The sequence below is a fragment of the Octopus sinensis genome, unplaced genomic scaffold, assembly GCF_006345805.1.
Source record: "Octopus sinensis unplaced genomic scaffold, ASM634580v1 Contig19304_ERROPOS200000, whole genome shotgun sequence".
In the NCBI taxonomy this organism is placed as follows: domain Eukaryota; kingdom Metazoa; phylum Mollusca; class Cephalopoda; order Octopoda; family Octopodidae; genus Octopus; species Octopus sinensis.
In genome coordinates, this window is record NW_021836290.1 from 7,501 (window position 1) to 24,618 (window position 17,118).

The 17,118-nt window shown below is 40.5% G+C and overlaps 1 long non-coding RNA gene across 1 annotated transcript in view; it reads left to right on the forward strand.

The window, feature by feature from the left end:
* LOC118762014 overlaps positions 1-16,561 on the forward strand; it is a 17,699-nt gene extending 1,138 nt beyond the window's left edge. Inside the window, exons 2-3 of the long non-coding RNA XR_004997795.1 lie at positions 8,668-8,673; positions 16,433-16,561. This is a non-coding gene — a long non-coding RNA (uncharacterized LOC118762014). The remainder of the gene's footprint in view (positions 1-8,667; positions 8,674-16,432) is intronic.
* Positions 16,562-17,118: the final 557 nt, after the last annotated feature.

The following is a 17,118-nucleotide window of genomic DNA, read 5'->3' on the forward strand; positions in this document are numbered from 1 at the left end:
GTTTATATATATCTGATATATCTTATAATATATATATATATATATATACCAATCTATCTTCTTCGAGCACATCGTCAGCAGCACTTATTCTTTCTAAGCCTAGTATTTATTCTAACTTATTTTTTTCTGCCGAGCCGCTGAAATACAGGGAGGAAAACACTCCAGCATCGTTTGAAAAATCTACTATAGCCCGAGCCTTTCCCGAACGGATAAGTTAATGGAGTGTAAAAAACACCGGCATTGTTGATTTCAAGCGGTTTTGGGGACACCGAAAACATACACACATATACATATATATAAATATCTATATGTATATACATGTTCTCTCTCTCTCTCTCTCTCTATATATATATATATATATATATCTGATATATCTTTAAAAAATAAAAATATATATATATATATATATATAAAATATATATATATATGACAGGGTGCTGAAACGGCTGCTCAACCACTCAAATGTGGAAGTGATATATCTCGACTTTGCAAAGGCCTTTGATAAGTCGATCATGGAATGATATGTCACAAACTGCGTGATCTCAACATAGTTGGAAAACTGGGGAGAATGGCTTCATGACTTTCTGAAGGATAGAAGTCAGGTGGTAGTAGCCAATGGGGCCACCTCCATAACACACAAATAGTGAGCGGTGTTCCGCAGGGCACTGTTCTGGGACCACTACTGTTCATAATGGCCCTCTCAGACATGCCCTCAGCCATGCAGAGAGCCACGATCACAAGTTATGCAGATGATACAAAAGTTTCACAGGCAATACAGAACCCTGAGGACACTAAACACCTGCAATGTGAGCTGGACGAAATATACAAGTGGGCTGAAAAGAATAGCATGCAGTTCAATGCTGGAAAGTTTCAAGCTTTATACTATCAGCATGCAAAACTGAATGCAATACCCAATGAATACACTGGACCCGGAGGGATTGCAATCCCAGAGGCACAATCAGTGCGTGACCTGGGTATTCACATGAGTGATGACGCGACCTTTCATGTACATGTTGCTAAACTGACAGTGAAATGTAGACGGCTGCTGGCTGGATTCTTAGAACCTTTAGAACAAGAGAACAAGAAACCATGATGGTCCTCTGGAAGACACTTGTCCTAAGCCACTTTGACTATTGCTCTCAGCTATGGTCACCATCCAGTGTCAAGTTGATCACAGAACTTGAGGCGATCCAACGAAGCTACACGAAGAAGATAGCCTCTATGCAGAATGTAAGCTACTGGGAAAGACTCAAGAGATTAAAATTATATTCCCTGGAGCGTAGGCGGGAAAGATATGCCATAATATACATCTGGAAGATCCTGGAGGGAAGTGTCCTGAGAGTTACGCAAATGCCAGAACTGGGCGCCACTGCGTGGTGCCTAGGACTCCAAACCTGCCATCAAGATGTAGGACAAGATTCTGTGATAGCCTGGGCTTCCGAGGCCCACAGCTCTTCAATATCCTCCCGAAGAACCTGAGAGACCTGCATGGGGTGGATACAGATGTCTTTAAAATGAAGCTGGATCTCTTCCTGTCAGGTGTCCCAGATGAACCAACTTCACGGCAGGAGGGGCAGATGAGGGCAGCTGCATCGAACTCTCTCATGCACCAAATAGCAGTTGCTAGAAAGCCTCCATGAAGTGAAACCAAGTAGCAACACCAAATGGCGGTGCCCCAGCATGGCCACAGCTCATAAGCTGAAACTAGAATCAATCAATCAATCAATCAATCATATATATATTATATATATATATATATATATAAATATATATATATATATATACATCGTCAGCAGCACTTATTCTTTTCTGCCGACCCGCTGAAATACAGGGAGGAAAACACACCAGCATCGTTTGAAAAATCTACTATAGCCCCGAGTCGACCAAAGCCTTGTGATTGGATTTGGTGGAAGGAAACTGGAAAACTCCAGTCATATATGTTTATATATGTGTGCGTGTGTGTGCGTGTGTCTGTTTGTCCCCAAACATTGCTACACAACGGATGCTAGTCTGTTTACGCCCCCATAACATAGAGGTTCAGCGAAAGAGACTGATAGAATAAGCACTAGGACTAAAATGAATAAGTCCTGGGGTCGATATGCTCAACTAAAGGTCTTGCTCCAACATGGCCACAATCAAATGACTGAAACAAGTAAACGAGAGTAAAAAAGTAAATAACGAGAAAAGTCCATGACCTGTTCACTGGGGAGATAGCAGAAAATATCTCCTAGAGTTACTTCCCTAACGTCATATAATACGTGTCATGTTGTAATATCTGTAATAAAGTAATAATGACATAATCAAGTTTCTTTTTTGTTTTATATAGTATATATGCGTATGTGGGTATATACACGTATATCTGTAAGTATATATATATATATATATATATATATATATATATATACTGGAGCGCCGCCTTTAGTCGATCACATCGTCCGCAGCACTTCTTTGTAAGCCTAGTATTTATTCTAACTTATTCTCTTTTGCCGAACCACTAAAATACAGGGAGTAAAACAGCTACAGTCGTTCGAAGGTAAGGACCAAACTGTCTACTCTTATCCACCAGTTCCAACACGATTCAACAAAAAAGGAGACAAATTGCTTGACTAGATTTCACTGCAAAGCCAGTAACATCTATGAACTTCCCAAAATCTACAAAAGTTAAGCCATAAACAAAACCTGTAACAAGTTAACTTCTATAGTTATAAATATTCCACACTCGAGAGATCTCCGAATGAGGCCAATTATGGCCAATCCAGGTATGTAGATACGAGAGGCATTGGGTGCTTAACACTCGCAAATCTGAAGTCGCTAAAGGTGCAATAAATTGAACTTCTTTTCATTTAGAACTTAGGGATCTGCAAATGTGGGTATCTTGGAGATGCTTAAAGTGTTTGTTGTAGCTGTAATTGTCGCACACACACAAACGAATAAAGACACAGTCGCTCACACACACGTACACACAAAAATAAAAACATTCACACAAACACAGACACTGAAATGAAAATAGCAACACACACACATATAAAAAGTCCCACGCACACAAACACTGAAAAAATAATTCTCACAAAAACACTCACATACGCACAAAGACAAACACACAAATAAAAATACAGATACATATTCACACACTCAAACACGCGGACAAACACAGAAATGAAAACAGTTACATACCTACACATGCACAAACACAGACACACACAAATAGAAATGGAAAATACGGTAACACATCCAAACTCTCACACACTAACATACGCACAAACACACACACACACACACACACACAAACATAAGCACCCACACACAGAAATGAAAATGCAGTTACACACTCACACATAAAACCCTAACCGTAACTAGCACAAACATACAATTTATTCAGAATGTAAAGAGGCATTGGGTGCTTTGAACTCGCAGTTAGAATATCAGCCCCCTCCACGCCAGTATGAGAATTTCTTTTATCCACTTGTGAAATTAATACATTGTCGACACATGGGAAAAATATGAGCAACATCTCAAGTCACTAAAGGTGCAATAAATTGAACTTATTTTGATTTAGTACTTAGTGATCTCAAATGTGGGTATCTTAGAAATGGTCAAAGTGCTTGTTGCATTTGTAAGTGTCGCACACACACAAACAAATAGAAAAACTCAGTCGCTCACACACTCGCGCACACAGAAAAAAGCACTCTCTCTCTCACACACACACACAAAACACTGAAATGAAAATACCCACACTCACATAAATAAAAACAGTCCCACACACACAAGGAGCCCCAATAGGTATATCAAAAAAGTTTCTAGTATTTTCCTAGCCCATAATTTATGATAATTGAAGTTCTGACAGTAAATAAATACCTACTAAATCAGTACATCGAACATTACGTCCCCGTAACTTATCGGTTCTGCAAAAGAGACCTATACGTTAAAAGAATAATTGCTGGGGTTGATTTGTTTGACTAAAGGCGGTGCCCCACCATGAAAGAGTCAAAGAGCGACAAAGTCTATATTACGATAACTACATACTTAAGGGAAATAACTACAAAGTATCTTCTACAGTTACTTCCCTTAAATATTAAAATTTAACAATAATAAAATATTATTTAAGGAAATTAACTCTCGGAAGGGAGATAACTAGATAACATCTTCCAGAGTTACTTTCCTTACATATAATTATACTACTTTAATTTAAATTATAATATCCAGGGGAAATAACTCTCGAAAATATTATTCAGATATGATAATCTTTTACGCTAATTTGGAGTTTAACTGCTCTCTCTAGTGAGTCGGATGTCCCATTATGGCCATCCCTTATATGTTTAAATATCTAAATGTATATACATAAATCTGTCAATATATACTTATGTCTCTCTCTCCCTCTCTCCCTTTATATATATATATACATATACACCTATCTATATACGACGGGCTACTTTCTGTTTCCGTGTACCAAATCTACTCAGAAATGTTGGTCTGTCTGAGGCTATATTGGAAGACACTGGCCCATGGGGCCACGTAGTTGGACTGAACCGGAATCACCGTGTTTGGAAAGCAAGCTACATACCACAGTCTTCTTTTAGTTTCCGTCTCCCAAATCCACTCACAAGGCTTTGGTCGGCCCGAGACTATAGTAGAAGACATTTGCCCAACATGCCACCCAGTGGGACTGAACTCGGAAATATTTGTTAGGTAAGCAAGCTAATTCCAATTCAGACACTACTGTTTGTTAACCGGACAATTTCAAGGTGAGCCCTACTTCTTTGTATGCAAATGAGTTCATTAATGGGGTCCGGAACTTTCACGGCTGGTTCTTATGAGACAATGCAACCAGCTTGGGTATAGTTGGACTGTCCTCACACACGAACAAACACTCACACGTCTGCACCCACGAATATAGATGCATGCAAAGACTCAATCTCGTACCTATTTATGTTTTAAATATGTTGACCTTAAAACTGAGACATTCTGGAAACACACGTCCGCACCCAGGCACATAGGTATATGCATATATGCAAACTCGTAAATATTTATGTTTTAAACATGTTGACCTTTAAACCGTGACATTCTGTGTCTGTTTGTGCGCGCATTTCTGTGAGAATGATTGATCACGAACCGTAAATTTTGGAGTCAATCCGACGGGATGTAGTGGCCTTTAAACCGTTCCAGACAAACAAACAAACAAACTTTTCGCATTTCAGTTTTATAAATAGATATATATATATATATATATATATAATATATATATATATATATATATATATATACTGCTAGGCGTAGGAGCGGCTTGTGATAAGTAGCTTACTTACGAACCATTGTGTTCTGGGTTCAGTCCCACTGAGTGGAACCTTGGACAAGTGTCTTCAACCATAGCCTCGGGGTGACCAAAGCCTTGTGAATAGATTTCGTAGACGGAAACTAAATGAAGCCCATCGTGTGTGTATACATATATATATATATATATACATATATATATATACATATATATATATATAACATATACGTTTGTATGCCTCTTTATCCATCGAACAGCGCTTGACAAACGATGCTGCTGTTTTCACGCACCTGTAACTGAACTGTTCGGCAAAAGAGAATAGGTCCTGGGCTCTATTTGTTTGACTGAAGGCGGTGCTCCAACATGGCCGCAGTCAAATAACTGAAAGTAGCAAAAGTGAGTGAAAGAGTAATTAGCGAAAACAGTGTATATTCTGTTGTGTCTGGGGATAGTCTTCTCTTTTAGTGCCTTATTATTAAATACACACTCACCAGTAAAAATTCAAGGAGTGATATTAGTAGAGGCCAGAGCCCATGGAGAACTAGCCCGTAGATTTAGAAAAGCTCTGAAAGAGACCAAACTCAACATTAAAATTGTTGAAAAGCCAAGGAACTCCGTCAGGTCACAATTATGAAGGACATGCCCGTTTAATAATACCATATGCACAATTGATAACTGCATGGCATGTAGAATTAGCCCTGGTATTAACTGTAGAACTCGAAATGTAGTTTGTTTACAATATAAGATGCATAGAAAGTGCTTGTAAGGACATGAACATGATGTACATAGAGGAGACGTCTAAGAGCATTGCGGAACGGATAAATGAACATTTAAGACAACTTGACGACAGAAAACAGTCTTCTATACTCTACCAACATGCCAAAGACCACCATGGAGATAACTTGGATCAACCTGACATCCGCATCTTATCCAAGCACCCAGCCCCCATCCCTGCTTTTCAATGCTAAACCCGATATAAAACAGTCATCAACACTATAAATAAACCTGTTCAATCTCTACTCTCCTCATCACCCCAAATCCCAACCCCTAGTTCAAACTTTGATCTCTTACTTGACTATTCTCTCTAAAAACCCTTCACAAATCCTCAAGCTGACCCTAATATAGACTAAACTCTGAAAACCAATCCTAACAGCAAACCCACACCAAAATAAGAAAGACCACTTACCTTTGGCCATTTGGGATCTATAATACAAGGCATGATATGCAAACAACAAGCAAAATATCAACCAACATTTGAAAGTCATTCAATTCGCCATATATTATTCATTTTATTATCCATCATCTTTCCTTTCACATTTCAGATATACTGAAGACCCTTTACTCATTGCTTCAGACTGCGTAAAATATTGGTGAAAGCAAACAGTTGTCAGACTTATTTATGACAAAAAGCGAGTCAGTATGACCAACGTACCCTGTCCTGCACCTGATTGTGCCATGAGTTGGCCTGTAAACAATCCATGGGAGAGAGTACTGACAAGCCTCATCGATCATCTGCAACAATGACACAGAATGTATGCACCTGCCACATACAACAAATACAACCCCCTCCTCCAACTACACTACCATTCCCAGCGACTGAGGAAAAACGTTGTCGCCTGAGGAAGTAGCTGCTACAATACTACAGCTCCAGCACATTCAACGTCTGCAACCATCGGCAATTCTCCAAGATGTCTGACCAACCGATCCGCTTAATGCTAAACCAGTCGCCCACCATACGCCCATACCAGTCCTGGTTCATTGGCAAGAGGAAGTAAAAGTAGGTCTCGACCGGAATGTTCCACTTGGAGTTATCAAGCCTATTCCCATTGGTACATCTGTCAATTGGTGACAGACAATGGTGGTATGTCCTAACAGGTCTGGAAAACCATCTTAAAGGAGCATCGAATGGCGCACAGGCACTTAACACTGCCCTATCAGCTATGAGCTGACATTGTACCTTCTTCCACAATTGGGGAGAATCACCGCCATTGCATTTCCCCATGACAACTGCCGCGCCAAAGTCGGTATTGAGACAATAAAGGGCCTCGTTACAGACAACACTGACACCAACGGCTTCCTTAACACTGACAGTTTCCAGTGCACAATGCTACAATAAAGAAATACACCTGACCGGGACACACACTTGTCCCCAGCCATGTGCATCTTTGGCAGCCCTATACAATACTTTATTCCCATCCATCCTGGCAAGTACAAGCTACATTCCACATGACATGAAACTATGACTTATTGAAAAGAAGACCTGCGTAAACACAACATGAGTGCTACTGAACGGTTGTCAAAACACACATGCTCACTTCTTTCGAACTATGTCCTAATCCAGAGCCAAGTTTGACCCAATCCTACAAATGGGGGGAAAACTGGTGCCATTTAGATGTACGTCATTTCGATCTGTACATGTTGAGAGTGGATGGATCAGGCCAAGTCACACTGTGCAACAAAATTCCTCTGGAAGTATCGACTGCTTCTTCCCCATGGCCCACTGCTCATGGTGTCTGGACCACATGCGTTCCCTACGCCAACACCAGTGATGAGATACCTTCTCAACCGACTTTAACAGCACCTCATGCAGCTGCAACACCAATGCCCACTTCCCGATTCCAAAATTACCATGACCAGAAAATGCATCTCACCGCCTACCCACAGAGCCACGCCAACTTACCCCACCTTTACCACAAGTGGTCATACCCCAACACCCCTTGAAACCCCTGCTTTCCAAAAGTGACCCTTGCCTGATGCAGTTTATCCTCCATCCAGCAATTGTCCTGTTTGTCGCTCTGCCAGACTCGCAAAGACTGACACAAAAGCCTGATGCACAACTGACACGTTGCTCCTTGATCGTCACACCGTCAATATTGATTAAGGGTCTCTTGCACTAATTATTATTTTCGTTAATCATTTAATACATATTATTAGTCTTCTTTGCTTCTCTCAAAGGAATTGGGAGGGCATAGAAGATGACAACTGAACACTCATATATTATCATTTATTACATTACATTCAATTACCCATACATTATTAGTTTCATTATCCAAATATTTTCCTTCACGTTTCAGGTATACCAAGGACCTTTTTTTTCATTGCTTCAATCAGTGTACATAAAGTGTTTATGAAAGCAAAGAGTTTTCACACTTATTTACTAATGAGCTTCTTCTTATAGCTAAATCACTACCAGAACTAGAGAACAAATTTTGCGTACGGAAGCAAGGTTGAGAATTGAAAGGTCACAGAATTAACCTACCCAACCCTAACACAAAGTCTTAGTAAGTAGGAAAACAGATAAATCGTAAAGCCCTTCAGGTACATGGCCATCCTCAATATGAAGGAAACAGGTAGGTAGATGTACTCTGTATAACACATAATAGGTGTAGCAATATCAGAGGAAGGTAAACTGGGAAAATATTTTTTGCATGTGGAAGGTGCACATGTACAGTAAACACTAAAAGTGTACAGAAAATGGGCTTCATCAAATACCAGAGGAGTACGATAAAGATTGTTGAGCAACAAAGTCAGTAGCAGAGGTGGATGAACCAAGAGTGAGGCTGCAAGAATAAAAATAGGCTGAGCAAATTCAGAGAGCTCCTTCCTCTGTTTAGTAACTAAGGGTCTCTCCTTCAGAGTGAAAGCCAGATTTATTATACCTGTGCAGACAACTATGCTACATGGCAGAAGAAGTAGACATAAGAAGGCATTGGACAAGGTGGTAATGCATGATCTTTGACTGTTGGAACTTATAAAGGCAATGACTAATGACTGACACCTTTCATGACATGCCGTGCCTTAGAAGACAATATATTGTAATTAATTTCCCATCAATTAATTTTTTCACAACCCCTGCCCACAACACTCATGGAGTGCTTGATGTTAAGAAGGGCATCCAGCCATAGAAACAATGACAAATCAAGACTGGAGTCTGCTGCAGACCCTCAGCTTACAGTCCTGATGAAACTGTGCAACCCAAGCCAGCATAGAAAATGGACATTAAATGATGATGATGATGATGAGGACAATTCTTTTTGTAAAACTTTTGCATTTGATGCTGAACATCTAGTTTAAAGTTAATTTTATACATTGAATTTTCATTTCCAGTGAAATCAATTTTAATATTTCAAATTCAAAAATATTTAACAAAATATGAGAAACTGAAGCAAGTACTACTTCTATATTTGTAAAAACAAAAAGAAACAAATAGAGGAAAATGAGCAAAATTGTGCAAAAGTGAACTAAGAAACAGAATACTGTGTAAGGCAAGAGACAACTGTATTTTATGAAAGTACCATACACAAAAAAAAGAAACTATTGCAGAGGGAATTAAACTGAAACAGATATCAACATGACACACACAACCCATGCTAGTATGGATAAAATGATGATTAGATATTTCTGTAGAGAGAAAATTCAATGACAATCTTATGCAACCAACAATAACCTCAAACTTATCAGATTATTGTAGATGAGCAACAACTCAAGAAAACCTGTCAAAATTCTATGTTCTTACAATGAATTAATTGCAAGTATTTAAGTATGTAGACAACATAATTTCATGTTTTATATGCATCAATACATGTGTAAAAATAAGTCTCATACCTACGTTCATTTTTCCATCCTAGCATGAGTTTGAAAAATATAAGATTTAATAGTTGGGTAACGTTGTCGTAGCTAATGCTAATTTTCTACTAAAGGTTTTCTTTTTCTTTCAAAGTGCAGTTCTAACAAATGATACATTTGTACACAAACATGACAAAGTAAATAGATACCCATTAACACATTGTTTTATGGTTATTATAACTTGAAGAGGTTTATATTTTTTTTATTAATTGACATTTATATGTTTCATGTTCTATATGTAACTGTTTAATCATGCCATGTACAAAAGAAGCCTTAAAAATGTCCAATTTACAAAGAGGCCATATGCTGCGCCTATTTCAAGGCTGACTTAGCCTAAAACCACAGAAAACATTGTGATTCCACTTTCTACAGTAAATAGAGTAATTTTTCAATTCACTAAACGTGAAAGTAGTCCATATCACCTTACCCAGGTAGACTAAGGCCCTCTGACAGAACACTTTGCTTTCTTAAGAGAAGTGTGTAAGATAATCCTCATTGCAAGGCCTCCAATACAGCAGAATAAGTTGATGTCAGTCCCAGAATAGCTGTCAATTATCTCCGCAAAATTGGCTATTATGGCAGAGCAGCAAGAAAGAAGACACTGCTTCGACCAGCCAACATCAAATGGAGAAAAGATTGGACAAGTGAGATGGTAGAGAGGTCACTAGCACTTTGGGACACTGTCAAATTCTCTGATGAATCCAGATTGCTGTATTTTCTGACACTGGTCGAATGTGGGTCTGGAGAATCAGTCACCAATATTTTCACGTGAATATATTGCAGCCAACAATGAAACATGTGATGGTCTGGAGAGCAGTTTGGAGCAATAGTCAATCAGAAATGGTGGAATGTGAGGGATACATAAACTCAGATAAATGTGTCCATATTATAGAAAAATCTTCTTCCTATAACCCTCAGGGGTAAAATGATTAAATAACACTATATGTTGCATGTGGATATATGTTGCATGCAAGAAGTAAGGTGGAGAGGAGGTTCTTCTAGGTTCCTCACAGGCAAGGAACACAGGTACAAGATTTTCTGGGCAGGGAACACTGATGGGGTTGGAGGCGTGGGTATACTTATCGCTGAGAAATGGGTAGATAAAGTAATTGAGGTAATCAGAGTATGCGACAGAATACTTAAGATTAGATTAGCGACCATTATATCAGCCTATGCTCCTCAGTTGGGGCTACCTGATGGACAGAAAGACCGATTCTATGACACTCTACTGCAGACTACCTCGTTGACGAACGACAGAGACCTTCTCTTTGTGGCTGGTGACTTCAATGGTCACGTTGGACGACATGCTGGGGGCTTCCATGGCGTACATGGAGGCTATGGCTCTGGTTCCTGCAACGAGGAGGGAACCAGGCTGCTGGAGTTCTGCGATGCAAATAATCTTATGATTTGCAACACTAACTTCAGGAAACCTACCAGCCACCTACTCACCTACCGATCGGGCCAACATACCAGCCAAATTGACTACATCCTTGCCAGGCAAAGGGAGAGATGGCTACTTATAAATGCCAAAACCTTCCCAGGCGAAGAATGCACCCCACAACATAGACTGGTAGTTAGTGACTTTAGGATCAGGAGTAGGAGGACAACCAGAAGACGACCAACATGGAGAAGAAGGATCTGGAAGCTTAAGGATCCTGTGAATGGACAGAGATTTAGAGACATGTTACTTGAAGCCTTTGATGAAGTAGAAGGGGATAGAGTATCACATGGGGTAGAGGGCAACTGGACGTTTCTAAGGGACAACCTGCTGAGAGCCACTGACCAGATCTGTGGCTGGTGCAAGGTCCCCTCTCGTCCCAAGGTAATGTGGTGGTGGAACAGTGTCGTAGACAGGGCTATTAGAGAAAAGAGACAGACTTGGAAGCACTGGAAGAATAGTGGTAGCAGGGAATTGTATCAGACTGCTAAAAGGGAAGCTAGGAGACAGGTCTATCTAGCCAGAGGGGAAGCAGATAAGAAAAAATTTGCCAATGTTCTGCGCCGTGAGGACCAAAGACTGGAGGTGTTTCGCGTTGTGTGTGAGAGAGAATTGTGATGTGGTGGGAGAGAAGTGTGTTCGCATGGAAGATGGTTCACTTGCGCTAAACGAGGATGCAAAGAGAGAGGCTTGGCGATGCCACTATGAAAGGTTGCTGAATAAAGAAAATGAATGGGATAAAGAGAGTCTGCCGAACATTGAACCAACAGAGGGACCAGCTATCAGGGTTGATAGTTCCTTGGTAGCTAAAGCAATTAGAAGCACGAAGACAGGGAAAGCCCCAGGCCCATCAGGTATCACTGCAGAGATGCTCAAAATATCTGGTAGTGTCGGCTATAGCCTAGTCACCTGTATAGTTAATCAGGTGATACATGAAGGAGTCATACCCTATGACTGGTGTAGCAGCATAATAGTCAACTGCTACAAAGGTAAAGGTGATGCCCTAGATACAAATAATTACAGGGGTATCAAGCTGTTGGATCAGGTGATGAAGGTTACAGAGAGGGTCATAAGCCAACTAATTAGAGAGAGAGTTAGTTTAGATGAGATGCAGTTTGGGTTCGTGCCAGGGAAAAGTACCACTGATGCTATATTCCTGGTAAGGCAGCTGCAGGAGAAATACCTAGCCAAAGATAAGCCCCTGTACCTGGCTTTTGTTGACATGGAGAAAGCCTTCGACAGGGTCCCCCGATCCCTCATATGGTGGTCAATGAGGAAACTAGGAATAGATGAATGGTTAGTGAGAGCTGTGCAAGCCATGTACAGGACGCTGCTAGTAAGGTGAGGGTTGGCAATGAGTACAGTGAAGAATTCCGGGTAGAGGTTGGGGTCCACCAAGGCTCAGTCCTCAGCCCCCTCCTATTTATCATAGTCCTCCAGGCAATAACGGAGGAATTCAAGACAGGATGCCCCTGGGAGCTCCTCTATGCTGATGACCTTGCTCTAATTGCTGAATCATTATCAGAACTGGAGAAGAAGTTTCAGGTGTGGAAGCATGGTTTAGAATCGAAGGGCCTTAGAGTCAACCTAGCTAAAACCAAAGTCATAATAAGTAGGAAGGTAGACAAATCACAAACGCCTTCAGGTAGATGGCCCTGCTCGATCTGTAGAAAAGGTGTAGGTAGAAACTCTATAAGATGCACCAAGTGTAAGCTATGGACACATAAGAGGTGCAGCAATGTCATAGGAAGGCTAACTAGGAAGATGGTTTTTGTATGTGGTAGATGCTCGGGAGCATTAACCTCTGAAAATCTGCAGAAAACAACTTCCGTCACTTTCCAGGGGGAAAAACTAGAAGTAGTTGATAGCTTCCGTTATCTTGGTGACCAAGTCAGTAGTGGGGGTGGGTGTGCTGAAAGTGTAACGGCTAGAGTAAGAATAGCCTGGGCAAAGTTTAGGGAGCTCTTACCTCTGTTGGTGACTAAAGGCCTCTCGCTCAGAGTAAAAGGCAGACTGTATGATGCATGTGTACGAACAGCCATGCTACATGGCAGTGAAACATGGGCCGTGACTGCTGAGGACATGCGTAAGCTCGCGAGAAATGAAGCTAGTATGCTCCGTTGGATGTGTAATGTCAGTGTTCATAGTCGACAGAGTGTAAGTACCTTGAGAGAAAAGTTGGACCTAAGAGGCATCAGATGTTGTGTGCAAGAGAGACGATTGCACTGGTATGGTCATGTGGCGAGAATGGATGAAGATAGGTGTGTGAAAAAGTGCCACACCCTGGCAGTTGAGGGGACCTGTGGAAGAGGTAGACCCAGGAAAACCTGGGTCGAGGTGGTGAAGCACCACCTTCGAACTCTAGGTCTCACCAAGGAAATGACCAGAGACCGAGACCTATGGAAGTATGCTGTGCGTCAGAAGACCCGGCAAGACCAGTGAGAACAATCAAAATCAAATCATATATCAGAAAGCAGGGGTTAAGTGACCCATCCGTTCGTGTCCGCTGTCAGCCTCGTCTGGCACCTGTGCCGGTGATACGTAAAAGCACCATTCGCTCGTGGCCGTTTGCCAGCTCTGCCTGGCCCCCGTGTCGGTGGCACGTAAAAGCACCATCCGTTCGTGTCCGTTGCCAGCCTCAGCTGGCCCCCGTGCCGGTGACACGTAAAAGCACCGTCCGTTCGTGGCCGTTCGCCAGCTCTGTCTGGCAACCGTGTCGGTGGCACGTAAAAGCACCATCCGTTCGCGTCCGTTGCCAGCCTCGGCTGACCCCCGTGCCGGTGACACGTAAAAGCACCGTCCGTTCGTGGCCGTTTGCCAGCTCTGTCTGGCCCCATGTTGGTGGCACGTAAAAGCACCATCCGTTCGTGTTCGTTGTCAGCCTCGGCTGGCCCCCGTGCCGGTGACACGTAAAAGCACCGTCCGTTCGTGGCCGTTTGCCAGCTCTGTCTGGCCCCGTGTCGGTGGCACGTAAAAGCACCATCCGTTCGTGTCCGTTGCCAGCATCGCCTGGCCCCGTGCCGGTGACACGTAAAAGCACCATCCGTTCATGGCCGTTCGCCAGCTCTGTCTGGTACCTGTGCAGGTGGCACGTAAAAAACACCCACTACACTCGCAGAGTGGTTGGCGTTAGGAAGGGCATCCAGCCGTAGAAACACTGCCAGATCTGACTGGGCCTGACGAAGCCTTCCAGCTTCACAGACCCCAGTTGACCCGTCCAACCCATGCTAGCATGGAAAGCGGACGCTAAATGATGATGATGATGATGATTTATGGAAGATAGGGCTTTCTTGCACAACTAAAAGACCCAGGATTGGTTGGAAGAGAATGGCATTAAAAAGCTTCCATAGCTAAGCCAATCACCAGATATGAACCCTACTGAACACCTCTGAGGCATGATGGATGGGATACTTCCTAAAAAGAAAAAGAAAGCATCCTTAAAGCCAGATCTTTTGATATTACTGCAAGAAACTTGGCAAGAAAATCATGAAGAGAATATTCATCAGATCAGTAGCATGCCTGCTAGGGTCCTTGCATTCAAAAATGCAAGGAGCCTGTCTACTAAATATTAGATATTCACATTATAATAATTAATAAATAATTTAAATAAATTTTAACAATTATAAGGATGTCTATTTAATTCTGTCATGTCTATGTAGTTTTTGAAGCAAAACACAATGGAAACATTAATATTAAGACCTTTTCAAAAATCTCTCTCAAGCTTTTCATGCACACTAAGATTTTATTGACATTCATTCAAATTCACTCATTCCAACATGAAACAATTTTTTCCATCAAAAACTTTGTGATGTTTTCACCTTCTCTAATTTGATCTAGATCCTCTAAGTGTCTCTAATGCATTCATGCCTTAATTTCAATTTGTTGCCTAGATTTTTCCTCAGGGCCAACTCACCAAACAGAAATTAATGAGAGACCTAATTGCCTTTCATCTTGATCACATAAATACTCCCACATATTTGGTGCTCAAATACAGCATGCTCCACACTAGGAGATTGACAGTTACCCAGTATATGCAAAAATCGAACACATTTGCAGTACTAAACAAGCCATTACTATTGCATTTTCTGGCTTCATGTTTCCCAATTATATCCCAAATTTTTTTATCTCTGCAAATGCTTTCATTGAAATCACCAAATATGAAGATTTTATAAGCAGAAAGAATACTGCACAGAAGCTTTTTCATTAAAGATAAAATATTAGTCTTTTTTTTCTCTTCAGAGGAACACATGGTTGGAGGGTAGACACTTACTAAGGTAACAAATCTCTTGTTTGACAATGGCAATCTCACTGACATCAAGGTAATCAGTAAATCCAAAGAGTTCATAATCTTAGATGCCAATATTTCACAAACATTCAATGGTCTGTACTCTCTTGCAGTAGCAAGATGACACATAGGCCCAGGCTGCAATACTGTGGGACACCTTCCAAGCCAGACCTTTCACTATCCATTCTACATCCCTTCTTGACATTACTCTAAATTATTTTGATTTTTCAATGAGTATTTTGCACTTTTTGTCAACAGTTACCTATAACATGCATCACATAATTGATATGGTGTATACACACACATGCAATAAGCTTCATATAGTTCCCATCAACGACTTTCACTAAAAATGCATTTGTTGATCCCTACCTATAGTCGAAGACTCTTGCCCAAAATGCCACACAGTAGAACTAGACCCTAAACCATGGCATTGGGAAACAAACATATTTTACATTTGCAAACATATATATCTTATGGAAATTGTTCAATATACACAGAGAAACAGGTGTTCAATGTACAAACAGCTGTGGTTAACTAACAGAAAACTTAAATTAACAAAAAAGTTATGTACTTACATACAGGTGAAGCTTTGCATGGGGATACTTGTTTTGGTAAAATATACATGTATAAACTGTTGTGGTGAGAGTCATTGGCACCCCTATGGGATTGGAAGAATGGACTAGCAAAACTCTTATAAAAAAATTAGCATATTGGTTGAGACAAAGAGAGTCATTGGGAGTTCATGGAAGTTGCTGACATTGTTCAGAGTTTCTATTTATTAGAGTATTGTGTTTAGTGGAGTAATCTGAAGTAGGTTGTGTGAAGACAGTTGTGTCTATCCCCGCTTCGTGAAATTTGCATATCCAACATATAGAAGGATATAAAATAAACAAAAGTTCGCATGTAAACCAATAAGTGTAATCATTCATTTTTTAACCCTGAAAGTAAAAATGAAAAACATCCTAATAGTAGCGAAAGGAAAATTTTGGCTTTAATATCAGTTCACTACTCTTTATTTGAAGTGACAAGCAGCCAAGTATTATACAAATGGAAACTTTTACATGTCTCAGGAAAGATATAAATGCAAGCAATGTGAGACCAACTTTCATTAAAACTACACAAGAAATTCATCAAAATTCATTCACAGATTTTATTCTATTAAACTTAAGATAGTGGAAAGGCACAATTGTTAGAGTGTTGCCAAAATACCTTCCAATATTTCTACCAGCTCTTTATATTCTAGTTTCAAATCCTGTTGAGGCTAACTTTGTTTCTCTTCCTTTAATGGTTGATAAAAAAAGTGCAAGTCAAGTAATAAGATCAATTTAATCAATTAACCACTTCCTCTAAAATTTGAGGCATTCCCCTGTTTTACAAACATGACCAATTAATCAAATGACTTGGGAAAAATAAATCTGCATGTTAGGAAACAGGATAGCTTTCCTGTCATTCAAATATTCATGAAATTTACAATATACCATAATTTCAGCAATTCACATA